The 23,722-nt window shown below is 44.6% G+C and overlaps 1 long non-coding RNA gene across 2 annotated transcripts; it reads left to right on the top strand.

Annotated features, from left to right (window-relative positions):
• The first annotated feature begins 16,451 nt into the window (after window positions 1–16,451).
• LOC123412480 lies at window positions 16,452–22,554 on the top strand. Of its 2 annotated transcripts, none has more exons than XR_006613519.1 (4): window positions 16,452–17,032; window positions 17,162–17,223; window positions 17,786–17,857; window positions 22,392–22,554. It is a non-coding gene; the product is annotated as an uncharacterized LOC123412480 (long non-coding RNA). The 2 variants fall into 2 exon arrangements; XR_006613520.1 differs by lacking the exon at window positions 22,392–22,554 and adding an exon at window positions 20,193–20,231.
• Window positions 22,555–23,722: the final 1,168 nt, after the last annotated feature.

Here is a 23,722-nt window from a genome sequence, read left to right as displayed (position 1 = left end):
GTGATCTTGATGATTTTGAATTACTTGGCCGACAAGCACTCTTATCCTCACTTATATTTTGATATTTTTCCAACAGTTGCACGAACGTGACTTTGAACTTTCTACCTTTGTGCTTGCCTCGGTCTTTGCTTTCTATGGTTGTGCTCGCATCAATCTTGGGATTTTTCTTGTTGGCCCCGAGTAGTTGACGTCTTCATTGTAATTTTGATGGAAGTTTTGCCCTCAAGTATTATCATTGTGCACTTTAACAACTTCCTTACTTGAAATCTTGATCCCACTATCCATAGTTTTTAGCTTCTCATGTTTAAATTGTTTGACTTGAAGCAGCCGATGCAAAAATTGTTTGCCATTAGGACCAATAGGAATAGACCGGTCATCCTTTGGTGTTTCAACAAATTTTAGTCGTCCTTTATCAATGGCCGATTTAACTCTTTGACAAAACATGTTGCAATCCTCAAAATTATGCTTGGACGGATCATGCAACTTACAATACATTCGTCCTTGGATTTATGGCTTGACATGGTGATCAAGAATTCTATTGTAATTATTTTTAGCAATAAATCAAATATTTGATCACACATGCTTGAATTGAAGGTATACTTCTTGTTTTACCAAAAAAGGCTTTCACCCCGCTTTATATGTAAAGCAACGATGATCAGCAACCAGGTACATACACACGTCGCCACAACACACTCACACATCCAAGGTAGGATACATAGGCGCAGACCGCAACAATACCACCCCTAGCACTACGAGAGCAACCGGGGGCTTCAACCATGAACACACCATTGTGAAGATATGAAGCCACATATGGCAAACCATGGGCTCCAAGGCGGTGCTTTCAAGAAGGTTACGACATCGGAAACCAGCCACCGCGTGATCCTCGAACCAAAGTTTCCCCTGGAGAAACACGATGAACAATGAGAGCCACGACGATGCCTTCAAGAAGGGAACTAGCTTTGTCACTGCCGGTCTGATCGAAGATAGAACATGTTTACACCCCGGCCGACAATCACCGCCATCGAACGACACATACCAGCAACCATTCTGCCCACACGACCATGGTCATCGGGCAGCACCAAGCCATGTGGGTTATGCCCATGAGCATCGTGCTACCACCACCAGTGCTGCCGCCCCAACATACAAGACCTTACACCACTTCACCCAAGATCCACCGCTACCCCAACCAAAGAGACGAGCGGAAAGGTCACACCTTTCGCACCCCTGGGTGGCCCCAGGGCCGAGACCCAATAGTCCGGCCATACTGGCCTCTGTCGACCCGTCCTGTAGCCCATGGCGTGATACAAGCACAGTCCTGCAGTCGGGCACGAGACGAGCTTAGTCCCGCGGAACCATGAGCGCGAGACGAGCAATGGCCATCAGTTGGAAAAGGTCCAACACTTTGACAAGGGTAGTTCTCGAACGACGAGGAGAGGTATCAAAGGCCGACACGTGTCGCCTACGGACGAGCTGACGCTGGAACACGCCAGCCTCCACGGCAACCGACCTGCCAAGCTGTCGGGGAGCCATCCACGGCCAGAGAAACACCCACACCAGGCCACTACCCAGCCCGCTGATAACCCACAAGTGTAGGGGATCGCAACATTCTTCATGGGTAAGATAACCCAATTTATTGATTCGACACAAGGGGAGCCAAAGAATATTTATAAGCTTTAATAGTTGAGTTGTCAACTCAACCGCACCTGAAAGATACTTGCTTGGCAACGAAATATTAGTAGCAACGGTGATATGGAAGTGATGGTGGCAACGGAAATAATGGTGGCAAAGCAACGAAAGTAAAACAGCAAAAGTAAAGCAACTTGTAACCAGCAGGATTAAAACACTGTAGGCTAGGGAGATAGATGGTCGGTCATGGATGAGAGATATCATGTATTTAACATGGGGAAAGGCACATAGGAAAGTAATGATCATCTAGGCAAATAGCAAACATTAGGCATGTATCCCAAGGTAGTCGTGCGTGCTTGTAATAAGAACTTGCACAACATCTTTTGTCCTACCATCCCGCTACCAACGGGGCCAAAAGGAACTTATCGAGATTAAGGTGCTCCTATCAAAGAGCACCGGAACAAAGCATTAACAATCAATGGATACATGGAATCCTCATATCATAGTCTATCCCCTTTGGTGTCCCTAGCTGTCACCATTAGGATCGCCAGCTCCGGACTATAATAGGTGCATACTACTCATAGATAGGATCAAGAACACAAATATATTCATGAAAACATAAGGTATTCAGATCTGAAATCATGCCACTCGGGCCCTAAGTGACAAGCATTAAGAGTAACAAGTAGTAGCAAAGATGATAAACACCATAGTAGATGATAGGCAACATGCCCCCAACAATCCGACTAACTATTACATGATTTAACTCATCCAATCCCTAACACCCGCTTCACCTACAACAGGGAATTAATCACACATGATGGGGGAAGCCATGGAAGGGTGATGGAGTGCTGATGATGATGACAACAACGACGATTTCCCCTCTCTGGAGGCCAAGGCAGCCTCCAGATTAGCTCTCTCGGAGAAGAACCGAGGGTGGCGGCGGCTCCGCATCGAGAACTTGCAAACCGACTTCTATTCTGGGATTTCTCCATCACGGGTAAAAATAGGAGCCAAGGTAGGACACCAAAGGAGGTGTGCCCCCACCCAGGCAGCCTTTCGGCACGGCCAGGGGGCAGGCCGCGCCCACAGGTCGCCTAGAGGCCTGGTGGCCCCCTCCGACCCATCTTATGGCCCAGGGTTCCTCCCGGTGCGTGGATTTTCTCTATTTTTTATTGGAATTTTCCGGGACGCCTAAAAATCCATTTTCCTGCACACAAGAAAACCACATAGACAGCTCTGCTGAAAACAGCGTCAGTCCGGGTTAGTTTCATTCAAATAATGCAAGAATGAGGCCAAAACAATAGCAAAAGTGTTTAAAAAGTCGATACGATTGAGACGTATCACCCGCGCCGCCCGACAAGCTCCAAGAGTCGGAGCCGCCGGGCACGCACCCATGCAACCAGCAACTGAAGGGGATATGGAGGGAACGCTGATACGTCCATTTTGGATCATGTTTTCATGTTGATATTTATCGCTTCTTGGGCTGTTATTTCACTTCACGATACAATTCTTATGCCTTTTCTCTCTTATTTTGCAAGGTTTACATGAAGAGGGAGAATGTCGGCAACTGGAATTCTGGCCTAAAAGTGGAGCAAGTTTGAGATACCTATTCTATGCAACTCCAAACACCGTAAAAAATCAACGAGGATTTTTTCCGGATTTATAAAAAATACTGGGCCGAAGAAGCGCCAGAGGGCCACGAGGGGGTGGCCACAATCCTGCATGACGCGGCCACCCCCCAGGCCGCGCCATGAGGGCTTGTGGGCAGCCTGCTGGCCTACTGGCCCCCCTCTTCTGCTATATGAAGGGTTTCGCCGCCGCCACGAGGCGGAACTTGAGCAGAACCAATCTAGAGCTCCGGCAGGACGATCCTACTGGGGAAACTTCCCTCCCGGAGGGGGAAATCATCGCCATCATCATCACGAACACTCCTCTCATCGGAGGGGACTCATCACCATCAACATGTTCATTAGCACCATCTCATCTCCAAACCCTAGTTCATCACTTGTAACCAATCTCCGTCTCGCGACTCCAATTGGTACTTGTAAGGTTGCTAGTAGTGTTAATTACTCTTTGTAGTTGATGCAAGTTGGATTACTTGGTGGAAGAGTTTATGTTTAGATCCTTGATGCTACTCATTACCTCTCTGGTCATGAATATGATTATGCTTTGTGAGTAGTTACTTTTGTTCCTGAGGACATGGGATAAGTCATGCTAATAGTAGTCATGTGAATTTGGTATTCGTTCTGTAATTTGATGTGTTGTATGTTGTTTTTACTCTAGTGGTGTTATGTGAACGTTGACTACACAACACTTCACCATTATTTGGGCCTAAAGGAAGGCATTGGGAAGTAGTAAGTAGATGATGGGTTGCTAGAGTGACAGAAGCTTAAACCCTAGTTTATGCGTTGCTTCGTAAGGGGCTGATTTGGATCCACTAGTTTAATGATGTGGTTAGACTTTGTCTTAATTCTTCTTTCGTAGTTGCAGATGCTTGCGAGAGGGGTTAATCATAAGTGGGATGCTTGTCCAAGTAAGGGCAGTACCCAAGTGCTGGTCCACTCACATATCAAACTATCAAAGTAACGAACGCGAATCATATGAACATGATGAAAACTAGCATGACAGAAATTCTCGTGTGTCCTCGGGAGCGTTTTTCCTCCTATAAGACTTTGTCCAGGCTTGTCCCTTGCTACAAAAGGGATTGGGACACTTTTCTGCACCGTTGCTACTTTTGTTACATGTTGCTTGCTACGAATTATCTCACCACACAATCACTTGTTACCGACAATTTCAGTGCCCGCAGATTTTACCTTGCTGAAAACCACTTGTCAGATCCTTCTGCTCCTCGTTGGGTTCGACACTCTTACTTATCAAAAGGACTACGATAGATCCCCTATACTTGTGGGTCATCAAGACTCTTTTCTGGTGCCGTTGCCGGGGAGTGAAGCGCCTTTTGTAAGTGGAACTTGGTAAGGAAACATTCATATAGTGTGCTGAAATTTATTGTCACTTGTCACTATGGATACTAATCCTTTGAGGGGCTTGTTCGGGGTATCTTCACCTCGAACGGAAGCACAAAGTGTTTCTCCTCAACCTTCTGCACCTACTGAAAATATTTGCTTTGAATTTCCTTCGGGTATGCTTGAGAAATTGCTGGCTAATCCTTTTACACGAGATGGAATATCACATTAAGACTTGCATCTAATCTATGTAGATGAAGTTTGTGGTTTATTTAAGCTTGCAGGTTTGCCCGAGGATGAGGTCAAGAAGAAGGTCTTTCCTTTATCTTTGAAGGATAAGGCGTTGACATGGTATAGGCTATGTGATGATACTGGATCATGGGACTACAATCGGTTGAAATTGGAATTTCATCAAAAGTTTTATCCTATGCATTTAGTACATCGTGATTGGAATTATATTTATAATTTTTGGCCTCATGACAGAGAAAGCATCGCTCAAGCTTGAGGGAGTCTTAAATCGGTGCTATATTCATGCCCCAATCATGAGCTCTCGAGAGAAATTATCATTCAGAACTTCTATGCTCGACTTTCTCATGATGATCGCACCATGCTTGACACTTCTTGTACCAGTTCTTTTATGAAGAGAGATATTGACTTCAAATGGAATTTATTGGAGAGAATTAAACGCAACTCTGAAGATTGGGAGCTTGAAGAAGGTAAGGAGTCAGGTATGAATTTCACTTTTGATTGCGTTAAATCCTTTGTTGAGACAAATACTTTTAGTGACTTTAGCGCTAAGTATGGACTTGACTCTGAAATAGTAGCTTCATTGTGTGAATCCTTTGCTGCTCATGTTGATATCCCCAAAGAGAAGTGGTTTAAATATCATCCTACTTTAGAAGTCAATGTAGTTAAACCCACTCCAGTTGAAGAGAAAGTCATTGCCTATAATGATCCTGTGGTTCCCAGTGCTTACATTTAGAAACCACCTTTCCCTGTTAGGATAAAGGATCATTCTAAAGCTTCAACTGTGATACGTAGAGGCTACATTAGAACACCTACACCCCCTGAGCAAATTAGAGTTGAACCTAGCATTGCTATCATCAAAGATCTTCTGTCCGACGATGTTGAGGGACATGATATTCACTTCTGTGAAGATGCTGCTAGAATTGCTAAACCTCATGCTAGAGACAAACATAGGCCGCCTGTTGTTGGCATGCCTGTGGTTTCTATTAAGATAGGAGATCATTGTTATCATGGTTTATGTGACGTAGGTGCTAGTGTTAGTGCAATACCTCAATCCTTATATGATGAAATCAAAGACGAGATTGCACCTGTTGAGATAGAGCATATTGATGTCACTATTCAGCTTGCCAATAGAGATACTATCTGCCCTATGGGAATTGTTAGGGATGTTGAAGTCTTGTGTGGTAAAACGAAGTATCCTTCTGATTTCCTCGTTCTTTCTACCGCACAACATAGATTTTGTCCCATCATATTTGGCAGACCCTTCCTCAATACCGTCAATGCTCATATTGACTGTGAGAAGCAAACTGTCACTGTGGGCTTTGAAGGAGTGTCACATGAGTTCAATTTCTCCAAGTTTGGTAGAAAAACTCATGAAAAGGAGTTGCCTAGTAAGGATGAAACTATTGCCTTAGCTTCTATTGCCGTGCCTCCTACTGATCCCTTAGAGCAATACTTGCTTGAGCATGAAAATGATATGCATATGGATGTAAGGGATGAGATAGATAGAGTTGTCTTAGAACAATATCCTATCCTTAGGAATATCTTGCCTGCTGAACTGCTTGGGGATCCACCCCCACCAAAGGGTGATGCTGTGCTCGAGCTTAAACAGTTGCCAGATACTCTTAAGTATGCTTATCTTGATGAAAAGGAGATATATCCTGTCATAATTAGTGCTAGCCTCTCAGAGCATGAAGAAAAGAAGTTACTAAAAACTCCGAGGAATCACCGTGCTGCTATTGGATATACTCTTGATGATTTAAGGGCATTAGTCCCACTCTAGGCCTGCACAAGATTAAAAATGATCCTGACTTCAAACCAGTTGCTGATCATCAAAGGAGATTAAATCCTAAGATGAAAGAAGTAGTAAGAAAAGAAATACTAAATCTCCTGGAAGCGGGTATTATCTATCCTGTTGCTCATAGCGATTGGGTGAGTCCGATGCATTGCGTCCCTAAGAAGGGAGGCATTACCGTTGTCCCTAATGATAAGGATGAATTGATCCCACAGAGGATTATTACTGGCTATAGGATGGTGATCGATTTCAGGAAACTGAATAAAGCCACTAGGAAAGATCATTACCCTCTGTCTTTTATCGACCAAATGCTAGAAAGGCTGCCTAAACACACACACTTCTGCTTTCTAGACGGTTATTCTGGTTTCTCCCAAATACCACTTGCACAAACTGATCAGGAGAAAACCACTTTCACCCGCCCTTTCGGTACCTTTGCTTATAGACATATGCCTTTTGGCTTATGTAATGCACCTGCCACCTTTCAAAGATGTATGATGGCTATATTCTCTGACTTTTATGAAAAGATTGTCGAGGTTTTCATGGATGACTTTTCCGTTTACGGGTCTTCTTTTGATGATTGTCTCAACAACCTTGATTGAGTCTTACAGAGATGTAAAGACACCAATCTTGTCTTGAATAAGGAGAAGTGCCACTTTATGGTTAATGAAGGCATCGTCTTAGGACATAAAATTTCTGAAAGAGGTATTGAAGTCGATAAGGCTAAGGTTGATGCAATCGAGAAAATGCCATATCCCACAGATATCAAAGGTATAAGAAGTTTCCTTGGTCATGCTGGTTTCTATAAAAGGTTCATTAAAGACTTCTCTAAGATTTCTAGGCCTCTTACCAATCTCTTGAAAAAGGATATTCCTTTTGTTTTTGACGATGATTGTGAGGAAGCCTTCGAAATACTTAAGAGGGCTTTGATAACTGTACCTATTGTTCAACCACCTGATTGGAACTTACCTTTTGAAATCATGTGTGATGCTAGTAATTATGCTGTTGGTGCTGTTCTAGGGCAAAGAGTCGATAAGAAGTTGAATGTTATTCACTACGCTAGTAAAACTCTAGACAGTGCCCAGAGAAACTATGCTACTACAGAGAAGGAATTTTTAGCAGTCGTGTTTGCATGTGAAAAGTTCAGGTCTTACATAGTTGACTCCAAAGTCACTATTCACACTGATCATGCTGCTATTAAGTACCTCATGGAGAAGAAAGACGCTAAACCTAGACTTATCAGATGGGTTCTCTTGATACAAGAATTTGATTTGCACGTTGTTGACAGAAAGGGTGCTGATAACCCCGTAGCAGATAACTTGTCTAGGTTGGAGAACGTTCTTGATGACCCACAACCTATTGATGATAGCTTACCCGATGAGCAACTGAATGTCATCAACGCTTCACGTAGTGCACCATGATATGCTGATTATGCAAACTATATCGTTGCCAAATATATACCACCTAGTTTCATGTACCAGCAAAAGAAGAAATTATTCTTTGACTTGAGACATTACTTTTGGGATGATCCTCACCTTTATAAGGAAGGATTAGATGGTGTTATTAGACGTTTTGTACCTGAACATGAACAGGGACAGATCCTACAGAAGTGTCACTCCGAGGCCTACGGAGGACACCATGCGGGAGATAGAACTGCACACAAGGTATTGCAATCAGGTCTCTGTTGGCCCACTCTCTCAAAGGATGCCCGTAGTTTGTCTTGTCTTGTGATGAATGTCAAAGAATAGGTAATATTAGCAAACGTCGGGAAATGCCTATGAACTATTCACTTGTCATTGAACCATTTGATGTTTGGGGCTTTGATTATATGGGACCTTTTCCAAAATCCAATGGGTATACTCATATCCTAGTTGCTGTTGATTACGTCACTAAGTGGGTAGAAGCTATCCCCACTAGTAGTGCTGATGACAACACTTCTATCAGGATGCTTAAAGAGGTTATTTTCCCTAGATTTGGAGTCCCTAGATATCTAATGACTGACGGTGGTTCACACTTCATTCATGGTGCCTTCCGTAAAACGCTTCCTAAGTACGATGTCAACCATAGAATTGCGTCTCCCTACCATCCTCAGTCTAGTGGTCAGGTAGAGCTAAGCAACAGATAGATTAAACTAATTCTGCAAAAGACTGTCAACAGGTCTAGAAAGAATTGGTCTAAAAAGCTCGATGATGCATTGTGGGCTTATAGAACTGCCTATAAGAATCCCATGGGCATGTCTCCGTAAAAAATGGTGTACGGTAAAGCATGCCATTTACCTCTTAAGCTAGAGCATAAAGGTTATTGGGCAATCAAAGAGCTCAACTTTGATTTCAAACTTGCCGGTGAGAAGAGATTATTTGACATTAACTCGCTTGATGAATGGAGAACTCAGGCATATGAGAATGCCAAGTTGTTCAAAGAGAAGGTTAAGAGGTGGCATGATAAGAGGATACAAAAGCGTGAGTTCAATGTAGGTGATTATGTCTTGCTATATAACTCTCGTTTAAGATTCTTTGCAGGCAACCTTCTCTCTAAATGGGAAGGTCCCTATGTTGTTGAGGAAGTATATCGTTCGGTGCTATCAAGATCAACAACACGGAAGGTAATTGTCCGAGAGTTGTAAATGGGCAGAGAATCAAGCATTATATCTCAAGTACTCCCATAAATGTTGAAAGCAATATTATCGATACCATAACTCCGGAAGAATACCTACGGGACATTTATCAGCCTGTTTCAGACTCCGAAAACGAAGAGGTATGTGATTCGGTAAGAAAATAGAGTCCAAAACTTTTCTAGTAGGAAATTTTCTCCGTTTTGGAGTATTTAAAAAAATACAAAAATTGGAAGTAGTACGGAAAGTGCGCGAGGAGGCGACAAGCCTGCATGGTGCGGGCCCACCCCCTGGCCGCGCCGTGAGGGCTTGTGGCCACCTCGTGCGCCTCCCGGACTCCGTTTTCGTGCGGGGTACTCCTTCTGGTCTGAAAAAAATCATTATATATACTCCCGTTTGGTCTGACCCCTGCATCACGCAGATTTCCTCTGTTTTTTGTTTCGAGCCTGTTTTTGTTGCAGATCTAGATCGCTATGACTCCCCCAAAAGCTCCGAAGGACAAGATCTTCGAGAAGGTCATCAATCCCTACCTCAGGGGAGTGCTGCAACACCCTCAATCTATCGAGATGCATGAGGGGATGTTGCACATCCGTGATGTTGAGGTTCCCAAGAAGACCGGAAGCATGGAGACGAGGATTGAAGCAATGGAGGAACAAGTCTTCAAGTACCAAGGGATGGTGGAGCGTGGACTCAACGCCAACCACATGATGATCACGGAGTTCACCAGCAAGCACATGATTGATGCCAATGACATTGGGAAGCACCTCTCCAGGCTCTATGACAGGATTGATCAACTCCAGGCCCAGATCTATGACCTGCAGAACCAAAACTATGAGTATGAGTATAGATTTAAAGCAATACGGTTGGCTGCAGGTTTGAGGATTCCGGAGACTCATTCATCTTTCCATGACGGAGCACCTATGCCTTGGAAGACGGAGGATCAAGCCCATGTTGCAACAACTCCTCTACCATCACCACCAAAGGAAGACAACTAAACATGGGTATGGGCAATCCCCTTGGCTTGTGCCAAGCTTGGGGGAGTTGCCCCGGTATCGTATCACCATCACATCTTTTGCCTTTACCTTTGTTTTAGTTTTCCTTTTCAGTTTTCTCTTTCTCTAATAGATTAAAAGTCTTAGTGTTTTAGTCTTGAGTTTTGCTTTGTGTCACCCCCGATGTATTCGAGCTCGTGAGCCATATAATAAAGAGTGTCTTAGTTGAAGGGCTTTGCCTCTTGCCATGATCAAAAGAGTGAGAAAAGAACAAAAAGCATGAAAGATCATGTAATGATCTTATGGGAAGTGATGGCTTCACATATAAAAAGAATGAGGGTTGAAACTTGTTGAGGGTAGGCAAACGTAGACCTTGGTCATGGTTGCAATTAATAGGAAGTGATAAAGAAGGAGAGGTTCACATATAAATATATCATCTCTGACACCATCTATGATTGTGAACACTCACTAAACTATTGCATGCCTAGAAGTAGATGTTGGACAAGGAAGACAACATAATGAATTGTGTTTGCTTGGCTCCGAACAATGTTATATGATTAGAGATCCCTTAGCATGTGATGATTGCTTCCACCTCACATTAGCCAAAACTCCCGCACCAAGTAGAGATACTACTTGTGCATCCATAAATCTTCAACCCAGTTTTGCCATGTGAGTCCACCATACCTACCTATGGATTGAATAAGATCCCTCAAGTAAGTTTTCATCGGTGCAAGCAATAAAAATTTCTCTCTAATATGTATGATCTATTAGTGTGTGGAAAATAAGCTTTGTACGAACCTGTGATGAGGAAGAGATAAAAGCGACAGACTGCATAATAAAGTTCTTTATAAGAGCAGGCAATATAAAGTGACGTTCCTTCGCACTAAGACGACACACATCCAAACCTCAAAAGCGCATGACAACCTATGCTTCCCTCTACGAAGGGCCTATCTTGTACCTTTACTTTTTGTCCTTGAAAGAGTCATGGTGATCTTCACCAATTCCTTATTTCGCCTTTATCTTGGCTAATGTCATATGCTTGGGAAAGATCTATATTCATATGTCAACTTGGAGGTAAGTATTCATGAGTTATTATTGTTGACATTACCCTTGAGGCAAGCAGTTGGGAGGCAAAACTGTAAGCCCCTATCTTTCTCTGTGTCCAGCTGAAACTTTGATCTCATGAGTACCACGTGAGTTGTAGCAATTGTAGTGAACGAAAGAATGATTGAGTATGTGGATTTGCTTTACAAGCTCTTATTTGACTCTTTCTGATGTTCTGATAAATTGCAATTGCTTCAATGACTAAAGGCTATCGGTTGTTACTTCTCGGTAAGGTTCTTGATCCATGCTTTCCTTTGTGAAGGAATTATCACTTTAGCATGAGAGATTATATGTTGGTATTGCTGTTCTGATCATGATCATGATGCATGCATGTTCGTATCTTGTTTTGTTGACACCTCTCTCCCTAAACATGTGGACATATTTATTGAGCTAGGCTTTCGCTTGAGGACAAGCGAGGTCTAAGCTTGGGGGAGTTGATACGTCCATTTTGCATCATGTTTTCATGTTGATATTTATCGCTTCTTGGGCTGTTATTTCACTTCACGATACAATTCTTATGTCTTTTCTCTCTTATTTTGCAAGGTTTACATGAAGAGGGAGAATGTCGGCAACTTGAATTCTGGCCTGAAAGTGGAGCAAGTTTGAGATACCTATTCTGCGCAACTCCAGACACCGTAAAAATCAACGAGGATTTTTTTTCCGGATTTCTAAAAAATACTGGGCCGAAGAAGCGCCAGAGGGGCGCCACGGGGTGGCCACAAGCCTGCACGGCGCGGCCACCCCCCAGGCCACGCCATGAGGGCTTGTGGGCAGCCTGCTGGCCCACCGGCCCCCCTCTTCTCCTATATGAAGGGTTTCATCCAGGAAAAAACCAAGGAGGAGCTTTTTCGTGGTTTCGCCGCCGCCACGAGGCGGAACTTGAGCAAAACCAATCTAGAGCTCCGGCAGGACGATCCTCCCGGGGAAACTTCCCTCCCGGAGGGAGAAATCGTCGCCATCATCATCACCAACACTCCTCTCATCGGAGGGGACTCATCACCATCAACATGTTCATCAACACCATCTCATCTCCAAACCCTAGTTCATCACTTGTAACCAATCTCCGTCTCGCGACTCCGATTGGTACTTGTAAGGTTGTTAGTAGTGTTAATTACTCTTTGTAGTTGATGCTAGTTGGATTACTTGGTGGAAGAGTTTATGTTCACATCATTTATGCTACTCATTACCTCTCTGGTCATGAATATGATTATGCTTTGTGAGTAGTTACTTTTGTTCCCGGGGACATGGGATACGTCATGCTAATAGTAGTCATGTGAATTTGGTATTCGTTCGGTAATTTGATGTTTTGTATGTTGTTTTTCCTCTAGTGGTGTTATCTGAACGTCGACTACATAACACTCCACCATTATTTGGTCCTAGAGGAAGGCATTGGGAAGTAGTAAGTAGATGATGGGTTGCTAGAGTGACAGAAGCTTAAACCCTAGTTTATGTGTTGCTTCGTAAGGGGATGATTTGGATCCACTAGTTTAATGCTATGGTTAGACTTTGTCTTAATTCTTCTTTCATAGTTGCGGATGCTTGCGAGAGGGGTTAATCATAAGTGGTATGCTTGTCCAAGTAAGGGCAGTACCCAAGCGTCGGTCCACCCACATATCAAACTATCAAAGTAACGAACGCGAATCATATGAACATGATGAAAACTAGCATGACAGAAATTCCCGTGTGTCCTCGGGAGCGTTTTTCCTCTTATAAGACTTTGTCCAGGCTTGTCCCTTGCTACAAAAGGCATTGGGCCACTTTACTGCATCGTTGCTACTTTTGTTACTTGTTGCTTGCTATGAATTATCTCACCACACAATCACTTGTTACCGACAATTTCAGTGCCCGCAGATTTTACCTTGCTGAAAACCACTTGTCAGATCCTTCTGCTCCTCGTTGGGTTCGACACTCTTACTTATCGAAAGGACTACGATTGATCCCCTATACTTTTGGGTTATCGAACGTCCCCGCACCTAGCCGATCCAGATCGGGGAAGAGGAGGCCCAAACTCCCCGCCAGCACCAGACACCACGGGTCACCACGCCGACGGCCCCGCACACGGCACCGCCATCAACGTCCTCCGCCCCTGCTCCTAGTTGTGCCCGCCACCCCGCGCCGCCGGCCAGTGTCCCAGGCGAGATTCGACCGACCCACATCCTCCCGACGTCACACCGTGCCACACGAAGCTGCGTGCACCCGCCCGTATGCAGCCCTCCACGCCAGCACCATGGTGTTCAGCGCTGCCGCCTATCGCCGCCGTGCCCCGCACAACATTGCGCCCTGGCCGGGCCAGATCGCTCTGTGACGACCTCACCAGGCGAGGACGAGAAGACTCCCCGACACCACCCACGCCAGACAGGCTTCGCCCGCCAGCGTGCCCGGGCGGCGGCGAGGGAAGAGGAGGAGGAGAGGGGTCGGGGCCGGCGGCGCCTGGAAGCCTCCTCTACCGATCGCGGGAGTGCAAGAGGAGGGTTAGATCGAGTCCCATCATGATCAGATGGCCGAGTTAGTCTATGGGGCCAGATTAAGGATCTGGTCCGAAAGGGCGTGGGTTCAAATCCCACTCTTGTCAATACTTCTTGTTTTTTAATTGATCTTGGTGTGGGAACAACTTTGGAGGTAAGCAAACAAATGGTTCAGATTTGGAATCTCCCCATTCGACTATGCATTATGTTTTGCACTCTATCTCCGGTGTCTTTGGATAAGATATTATTTTAGCATCGGTTTTCTCAAAATAATTTAACCTTGGCTTTAAATTTCTGAAACAAAATAGTTAGACCACACATGTCTCAATTGAGATCAGGCGTAACTCAAGTATGAAACAAGCAAAGCTACCCAATTAGATATAAACTTTAAATAAAGCAATGTCAAAAGCTTTGGTTGCAATAGGTCACTATCAATCTCTATGAATGGCACAACATTTTGATCGATATGCTTCGTAGTGGTTTTATTGCTAACAAATAATTTACCCTTCTTCATTGGTCTTTCCAAACTACTTACGATAATTTTTCTAATAGAAGCATCAACAATAAAGTTGCAACCAAATCGAAAAATAGGTACATCACTTCTAGAGATACCTCTTCAAATATGTTGGGAGAGCATGATGGTTGTGTGATATGAACAACATCTTGCTCCACTTTTGGATAACTCTTCAACGCCTTATCATCTTCCTTTAACATAACAAATTCGGCACATGTACTATTTGTTTTGGCCTTTTCAATAACCTAATTAACTTGGTTATCCAAATCACCACTCTTTATTCTTTGATTCGCAAGGCTCCTTGTTCTTGTCTAAACTCAGCAAACATTGCAGCTAGGCTATCTTTAAGCTTTTTTTGCCCAATTCTAGCCCAATATTCGTCGGGTTGCCCTCCAACACTTTTAGACACATCCGACAATGATATGTTGCTGAAATTTTGAAATTGTCGAGGGGCATCATTATATGCTACGGTACTAGGTTAAGGCATTCGTGCTCCTACAGAAGTTTCACTTATTCGGCCTTGACCGTGAAGGTGCGGAGCCGAATTATAAACATCAACAGTTGCGGGTAGCATGAGGTGTAGCATATGATGTTTGAGGGTAATTGGCCAAATAACTAGTAGTAGCATATGGCCAATTCCCCTATCCACCGACATTTTTGGATTAACATAGTGCAAGTTATTCGTCGAACATAACTAGATGCATGATTCATAAAACTAGGGCTAGCCGATACATTATGATCATTAAACGATCTAGCAACAACATATGCATTATTTGCATCTACATAAGTGAATTGGGTATTCATATTACCTTTGTAGTGTGCAAACCCTAGATGACGATCTCTTCGTAGCAAGAATGGGCTAGAGCCTTTTCAAAGCTTCGTCCCCAGCGGAGTCGCCAAAAAGTGTGTTCGCACACAAACATGTCACCGTGTACCCTCCATGTCGGGGGTGATGCACCGCAACTCACATCGAAGGAGATCCGTCTGGAAATGTGGTACGCAAGTAGTCCGGCAGGTGCTTTTGCAGACCTAAAACCCCACATGCCCGGGAGGGACCCCGTCAGGGTGCGTGACGGCTATGGGCTGCCCTAGGTCTGCCTGACCGTTCCCAGGACCTCGTAGGTTCACGGCCCTCCGGTCTTGAAGAATGACGAAGAATGAGAAGAAGACACAAGAGAGTGGGATAAAAAGTAGATGAACACGAAAAAGTAGTAGATTGATTTGTTTGATTGTGTGTTGTTCAATCGACCATCAACTCTCATCTATTTATGAGGCGTCTGAACTTTCGTACAAGAAAAGACTCCAAATCCCGTCCAAATCTTTCCAAAGTTAACCGAACTCGGATTTAGGCAAGACTATGACAACAGTTCGGTTTTTGGGTCTCACAGGCCGCAAACAACATCGGCTGATTATGAGCCCAAAAGCAAATTTAACCATTTTGACGAGAGGGACAACTTTTCGTGTTGAACGTTTTTCGAATCGAGGCTGTTTTGTGGACCAAAACGCTCCCACAAAACAAGAAATTGACATCATTACATATCAGCCATGTGTCTGATTGGGCGCGCCACCTTTTGCCTCCTCGTAGGGTTCTGCACCCTACGACTCTAACTTTCGCATGCGACCTCGGGTTAAGATGATTTTTATACCATAATCGATCATTTTGCATACGAGGCGAAGACAATCCATGTAGAACATTTTTTCATATGAGTCTGTCTTGGGAGAATAATTAGCGGAACAATACTCTAAATACAAAATCTAAGTACTTTGAGCATAGTTTTAGCCCATTAGATGAGATCAGTTAGTGATGACCAATACATCAAAGTTTCTCATTTTAACTATATGGAACTTTCTCATGTTGAGTACTATTTAATTTGAAGTCATTTTAATTAAAATATTGACCATGCCAAAATCTGATGCCAACACTCGGCGTTGTTTCCTCGCCGACTTCAACAACATCGACCCACTCGCGAGGTAGCTAGTGGAGCGTCGGGGTTCGCTTGAGAAGAAGAATGCGGTGCTAATCGAGCTACTGAATGAGGATGACAAGGATGACCATGTCATTTTACTTATAAAGGATGAAGGGGTGCTAGGCACAACCAAGGCCTCCACGTCGGCTAAAAACAGGGTGCGCGAGCAGCGAGAGAAGATGGCAAAGAGAGCAAGCGGGTATCAACACAAGTGCAGCGAGCGTGCAACAACTCTTTCCTCAATCCACTGCCTCCTCTCCCCCAATCTCCCAATCCTGCCTCTTCTACTTCTCCTTGGGTCCTACGCCTGCTGCCCTCCCCCCAAGCCGCTTCCCTCTCTCCTTTTCGAGCTTAGGAAGGAGGAGGGATGTGAAGGGGATAAGTGGGGTGTGACAGAGAAGGAGAGCGAGGCGGCGGCTCGAGCCAAGGAGCACAACCTCGATCTGGGCTTAGGAGGAGGAGAGGTGTAATAACCGCAGCACGGCCATGGTCCGGCCTCAGCATGAGGAGCTAGAGTGAGGAGCGCGGCCTCAATCCGGACTCAATAGGAGTCAGCAAGAGAGGAGTAGCAACCATAGCGCGACCTCGGTCCGGCCTCGACAGAAGCAGATCGAGCAGAGGGGCAAGGCCTCGACTTAGAACCAGGGGAGGAAGAGAGGAGCAGCAGCACGGGGAGAAGAAAACAATGGGGTGTGGTCTTCTAGAGGTGCATCTGGTCTATGCCAAGGGCCTCTCCAGCAGTGATTTCCTTGGTGAGTATTCCACTGCACTCCTAGCGTCGAATATGGTGAAGAACATTTATCGCCACCACCATGCATGTTCTTGGTTGGCTTGGGTTCGTCTGCTGATGGAGATTGATCTGATTTTACCTGTACTTGAAGGGAATATAGACCCGTGGTCGTTAGGTGCCGGAGCCAGGAGCACAAGGGAAACACCACCTGAGGTCACTGCTTCCACAACTCTCTGGTTTTTAATTTCGTTACTCATCTATGTTCAATTGGCACCATTATGACCATTATTTCCTATGCAAGCAGACAATTGTTGTTACATTCCTACCCACTATATGAATATGTGCATGTTTGGCACTTCCAAGCTTGAAATGTTTGTTTGGAAGTTAGTTTAGTTCTTTATGGTGGTTCTGAAATTGATTCCATCAGTCCTATTGTTCTATTGGAATTTTGCGTCCGACAAAATTGAATGTATATCAGGGGTAGGGTAGGGAAGAGGGAAGTTCTGAAATTGATTTCATCATTTCTTCTAATATAGTGCATCTTATTTGTTTATATAAATTCTACTTCTATACTACTTTTCTTCTTGGTCATCATGGCAGAACACCATGTATATCAAACATCTTCACGTTTTAGGATTTAAATGTCCTTTGCTTTGTGTATCACGTGGTTACCTGAGATTTTCTTTTCTTATTTCATTAGATTGTGAGCAAATTAAGACATATGTTGATCTTGCCATTGATAGCATTTCATGTTCTGATGTTGATTTTCTTACAGATCGACCACCTCAGATGGTGCTGAAAAGGGTGGAAAGCAGTCTCCATTAGATGTTGGAAATATGCCCTAGAGGTAATAATAAAGTGGTTATTATTATGTTTCCTTGTTCGTGATAATCGTTTATTATCCAGGCTAGAATTGTACTGATTGGAAACTCAAATACATGTGTGGATACATAGACAACACACTCTCCCTAGTGACCCTCTAATGGACTAGCTCGTTGATCAAAGACGGTCAAGGTTTCCTCGCCATAGACATGAGTTGTCATTTGATAACGGGATCACATCATTAGGAAAATGATGTGATGGACAAGACCCAAACTATGAAGGTAGCATATGATCGTGTCAGTTTATTGCTATTATTTTCTGCATGTTAAGTATCTATTCCTATGACCATGAGATCATGCAACTCACTAACACCGGAGGAGTACCTTGTGTGTATCAAACGCCGTTGCGTAAGTGGGTGACTATAAATGTGCTATACAAGTATCTCCGAGGGTGTGGGTTGAGTTGACATGGATCAAGACTGGGATTTGTCACTCCGTGTGATCGAGAGGTATGTCAACATCACCATGAGCATGCAAGCAATGTGACTAAAGAGTTAGCCACGGTATCTCGTATTACGGAACGAGTAAATAGACTTGCAGGTAAGGAGATTTAACTAGGTATGGAGATACCTACGATAGAACCTCGGGCAAGTAACATACCGATGGACAAAGAGCATTTTATACGAGATTGATTGAATCCTTGACATCGAGGTTCGACCGATATAGATCTTCGCAGAATATGTAGGAACCAATATAGGCATCCAGGTCCCGCTATTGGTTATTGACCGGAGAGTGTCTCGGTCATGTCTGCATAGTTTTCGAACCCGCAGGGTCTACACGCTTAAGGTACGGTGACGATATGAGCATAATTGAGTCATATTGTTGGTGGGACATAGGTTGTTCCGAGTACTGGATGAGATACCGGACATTACGAGGAACTCTCGAGTGGTCCGGAGGTGAATATTGATATATAGGATGAAGAGTATCGGAGTCCGGAAGTATTCCAGGGAATACAAGGGAATGACAGAATAGCGAAAGGATTTTCGGGAGGCCCCGACAAGTGTTGGCGGCCTCATGGGCCAAGGAGGGGTGGCACACCATCCCACAAGGGTCTGGGCACCACCCACACCCCAGCCCACTTTGGCCGAAGGGAGGAGGGCCTCCCCCCAGGGCATCAGCCTGTCCAACTTGGGTGGCAAGGCACCCAAGTGGGGGGAGGGCACCCCAACCCTAGCCGTCGCCCATCCTGGCCGCCGGCCCATAGGGGAAACCCTATGGCGCCCTCCCCTCCACCCTTAACCCTATATATAGAGAGGTAGAGAGAGGGCAGCCAGACGACATCTTGCCGTGGCGCTGCTCCTCCTCTCCCTCGTAGTTCTTGTCCTCTAAACATCAGGCGAGGAAACCCTGCTGAGCTATCACCACCATCATCTCACCACGTCGTCGTGCTGTCGTAGGACTCGTGCTCCTACTTCACCATCGCTCGCTGGATCGAGGAGGTGAAGGCGTCACCAAGCTGCACGTGTGTTGAATGCGGAGGTGCCGTCCATTCGGCGCTTGACAAGGAGTTCGTGAGACGGATCGTGATCGGATCATGAAGACGTACAACTACATCAACCGCGCTCTTGAATGCTTTCGCTTAGCAATCTACAAGGGTATGTAGATTCAGTCTTTACTCTCGTAGATGTGCATCTCCTAGAACGGTCTTGGTGGGCGTAGGAATGTTTTTGTTTCCCATGCAACATTCCCCAACTGTGGTATCAGAACTAGGTCTATGCGTAGATGACATCTCAAGTAGAACACAAAGGAGTTTGTGGGCGCTGATATTCAGATTCCTTCCCTCCTTAGTATTTTCTTGATTTAGCGGTATTGTGGGATAAAGCGGCGTGAACCAACCTTACTCGTACATGTACGAGAGACCGGTTCCATCGACTGACATGCAACTTGTTGCATAAAGATGGCTAGCGGGTGTCTGTCTCTCCCACTTTAGTTAAATATGATTCGACAAAGGCGGTCCTTATAAAAGGTTAAATAGCAACTTGTATATCACCGTTGTGGTTTTGCGTAGATAAGAAGAATTCTTGGTAAATACCCATAGCAGCCACGTAAAACGTGCAACGATAAATTAGAGGATGTCCAACTTGTTTTTGCACGGTATGTTGTGATATGATATGGCCAAAGACATGATGATATGTATTTGTTGTATGAGATGATCATGTTGCAATAGTTAATGTCGACTTGCTTGTCGATGCTACGGGAACCGGTAGGAGCCATAGGGTTGTCTTTAATTATTGTATGACTTGTGTGTCAATCATTAAGAGCTATGTAATGCTTTACTTTATCGCTAAACTGTATCAACAGTAGTACAAGCATGGTTGGCGCGACAACCTTGATGGAAACACGATGATGGAGATCATGGTGTTGTGCTGGTGACGATGGAGATCATGTCGGTGCTTTGGAGATGGAGATCAAAAGCACAAGATCATGGCCATATCATGTCACTTATGATTTCATGTGACTTTCATCATTTTTATGCACCTTGTTTTGCTTAGGAGGATGCTAACATTATAAGGTGATCCCTCACTAAAATTTCAAGATAAAATTGTGTTCTCCCTGGGTGTGCGCCATTGTGAAAGTTCATCGTTTCGACACACCGTGTGATGATCGGGTGTGATAGACTCTACGTTCACATACAACGGGTGCAAGGCAGTTTTGCACATGCGGAACACTCGGGTTAAACTTGACGAGCCTAGTGTTGGGGAACGTCGCATGGGAAACAAAAAAAATTCCTACGCGCACACAAGATCTATCCATGGTGATGACCATCTACGATAGGAGAGATTGGATCCACACACCCTTATAGATTGCTAAGCGGAAGCTTATATAACGTGGTTGAGTTAGTCGAACATCTTCGCGATCCAAATCGCAATCCTTCCTGCGATCCCATCACGATCCGTCCCGCGATCTCATCACGATCCATCCCACGTTCTCATCACGATCCATCCTGATCTAGTGCCGAACAGGCGGCACCTCCATGTTCAGCACACGTATAGCTCGATGACGATATCCGCCTTCTTGATCCAGCAAGACAGGGTAGAGAGGTAGTTGAGTTCTCCGACAGCCTAACGGCATGGTGGCGATAGTGGTGGAGCTGATCTGGCAGGGCTTCGCTGGGCACTGCCAGACCTAATCTAGAGGAAGAACAAACTAGAGGGAGGGAGAGGGGTTGTGCCTTTGATTGTGTGTTGGCTGCCCTCTCTCCCCTCTTGTATATATAGGAGGGAGGGCGAAGGGGTGGAGCCCTACGGTTTTCCCTAGGTTTGGTTGGTCGCACCCAAGAGGAGGAATCTGACTCCACTAAGGGAGGTGGAGTCCTACTCCTTGTAGGATTCCGTCCCACCTCTTTGGTGCAAGGGCCTTTAGGGGCTGGCCGCCCAACCCACTAAGGGCTGGTGCGCTACCTCTTAGGCCCATGTGCCCCCTCAAGTGGGTGGACGTCTCCCGACGGACCCCCAGAACCCACTCATCATTCCTGGTACAATACCGGAAATGTCCGAAACCATTCCGGAGCCCAAATACCATCTTCCTCTATATCAACCTTCGTCTCTGGACCATTTCGGAACTCCTCGTGACATCCGAGGTCTCATCTGGGACTCCAAAAAACCTTCGGTCACCAACATACATAATTCAACTATACCGAGACGTCACTGATCCTTAAGTGTGCAGACCCTACGGGTTCGAGAACTATGCAAGCATGACCGAGACCCTCTCCGGTCAATAACCAATAGCGGGACCTAGATGCCCATATTGGCTCCTACATATTCTATGAAGATCTTTATCGACCAAACCTCTATGTCAAGGATTTAGTTAATCCCATACGTTCTTCCCTTTGTCCATTGGTATGTTACTTGCCCGAGATTCGGTTTTCAGTAAGTGTCTTTACCTAGTTCAATCTCGTTACCGGAAAGTATCTTTACTCCTTTCGTAATACGAAATCCCATGACTAACTCTTGAATCACATTGCTTACAAGCTCATTATGATGTTGTATTACCGAGTGGGCCCTAGAGATACGGCTCCGCCATACAGAGTGACAAATCCCAGTCTTGATACATGCCAACCAACAAACACCTTCGAAGATACCTGTAGAGAACATTTATAGTCACCCAGTTACGTTGTGACGTTTGATACAGACAAGGCTTTCCTCCGGTGTCCAGGAGTTGCACGATCCCATGGTCATAGGTAGAGATACTTGGCATGCAGAAAACAGTAGCAATAAACTGACACGATCATATGCTACATACATAGTTTGGGTCTTGTCCATCACATCATTCTCCTAATGATGTGATCCCATTGTCAAACGACATCTCATGTCTATGGTTAGGAAACCTTGACCATCTTTGATCAACGAGCTAGTCCTTCAGAGGCTCAATAAGGATAGTGTGTTGTCTATGTATCCACCCATGTATTTGAGTTTCCAATCTATACAATTCTAGCATGGATAATAAACGATTATCATGAATAAGGAAATATAATATTAACCAATTTATTTTTGCTTGTAGGGCATATTTCCAACACCTAGCATGTACAGACATGGCCTCAGAACACAAGATACCGAAAGGTAGAACATGAGTTACATAGTAGATATGGTCAACATGAAGATGTTCACCATTGAAACCACCTCTTCTCACATGATGATCAGACTTGGGTTTGTGGGTTTGGATCATGTATCACTCGAACGACTAGAGAGATGTCAATTTGAGTGGGAGTTTTTAGTAATATGAATAACTAAACTCATTATCTTGAACAATAGTCTAAGTAATCTTTGCAAATTTATGTTCTAGATCAATGGCTCGCGCAATAGCACCCCTGAATTTTAATGTGTTCTTAGAGAAAGCCAAGCTGAAAGATGATGGAAGTAACTTTCTAGACTGGGCCCATAATCTGAGGATTCTCCTCACGGTTTCCCAAAAGGCTCATGTCCTTGATGCACCGCTTGGTGATGCGCCCCCCTTCCCAGCGACTCAAGATGTTATGAACATCTGGCAGTCGCGTCTGGATGACTACTCAATAGTTCAGTGTGAAATATTGTATGGCTTAGAACCGGGTCTTCAAAGACGTTTTGAACATCAGGGAGCATAAGAGATGTTCCAGGAGTTGAAGTTTATCTTTGAAAAGATTGCCCGGATTGAGAGGTATGAGACGTCCGATAAGTTCTATGCTTGCAAAATGGAGGAGAACGTGTTTGTCAGTGAGCACATACTCAAAATGTATGGGTATTCCAACCGTTTGGCTGAGTTGGGAATTGTTCTCCCGCTAGAGGCGATCACTGACAGAGTTCTTCAATCACTACCACCTAGCTACAAAAGCTTTGTGATGAACTATAACATGCAAGGGATGAATAAATCAGTTGCCGAGCTGTTTGCGATGCTGAAAGTCGCTGAGTCGGAAATTCAGAAGGAGCATCAAGTGTTGATGGTCAATAAAACCACTAGTTTCAAGAAAAATGGCAAGGGTAATAAGGGAAACTCCAGGAAGAGCGGCAAAGCAGTTTCCCGTCTTGCGAAGAAACCTAAAGATGGACCCAAGCCAGAAACACTACAAGAAATATGCTAATACACGACGTTGTATTTTCGTTGCTACATCGTCACGGTTTTTACGTTACAACGATGTTACGACGAAAAACCAAACGTGGAAAACGAAGCCTCAAAAACTGACAACAATGACATTTTGATCGAAATCATCGTAATTTTTACGACGATTCCTGGATCGTGGTAACCTTTACGACGATCCTAAATCGTCGTTGGCAATCTAACCCAGTCCTATGTGGCAGTCCTACATGGCAAAATTACGACGAAATTAAAACGTCATGGTTGAAATTAGCCCAACCCAT

Source organism: Hordeum vulgare, chromosome 1H (genome assembly GCF_904849725.1).
Source record: "Hordeum vulgare subsp. vulgare chromosome 1H, MorexV3_pseudomolecules_assembly, whole genome shotgun sequence".
Lineage (NCBI taxonomy): Eukaryota > Viridiplantae > Streptophyta > Magnoliopsida > Poales > Poaceae > Hordeum > Hordeum vulgare.
Note: the sequence above shows the minus strand (reverse complement) of the source record. Positions and strands in the feature narration are given on the sequence as shown.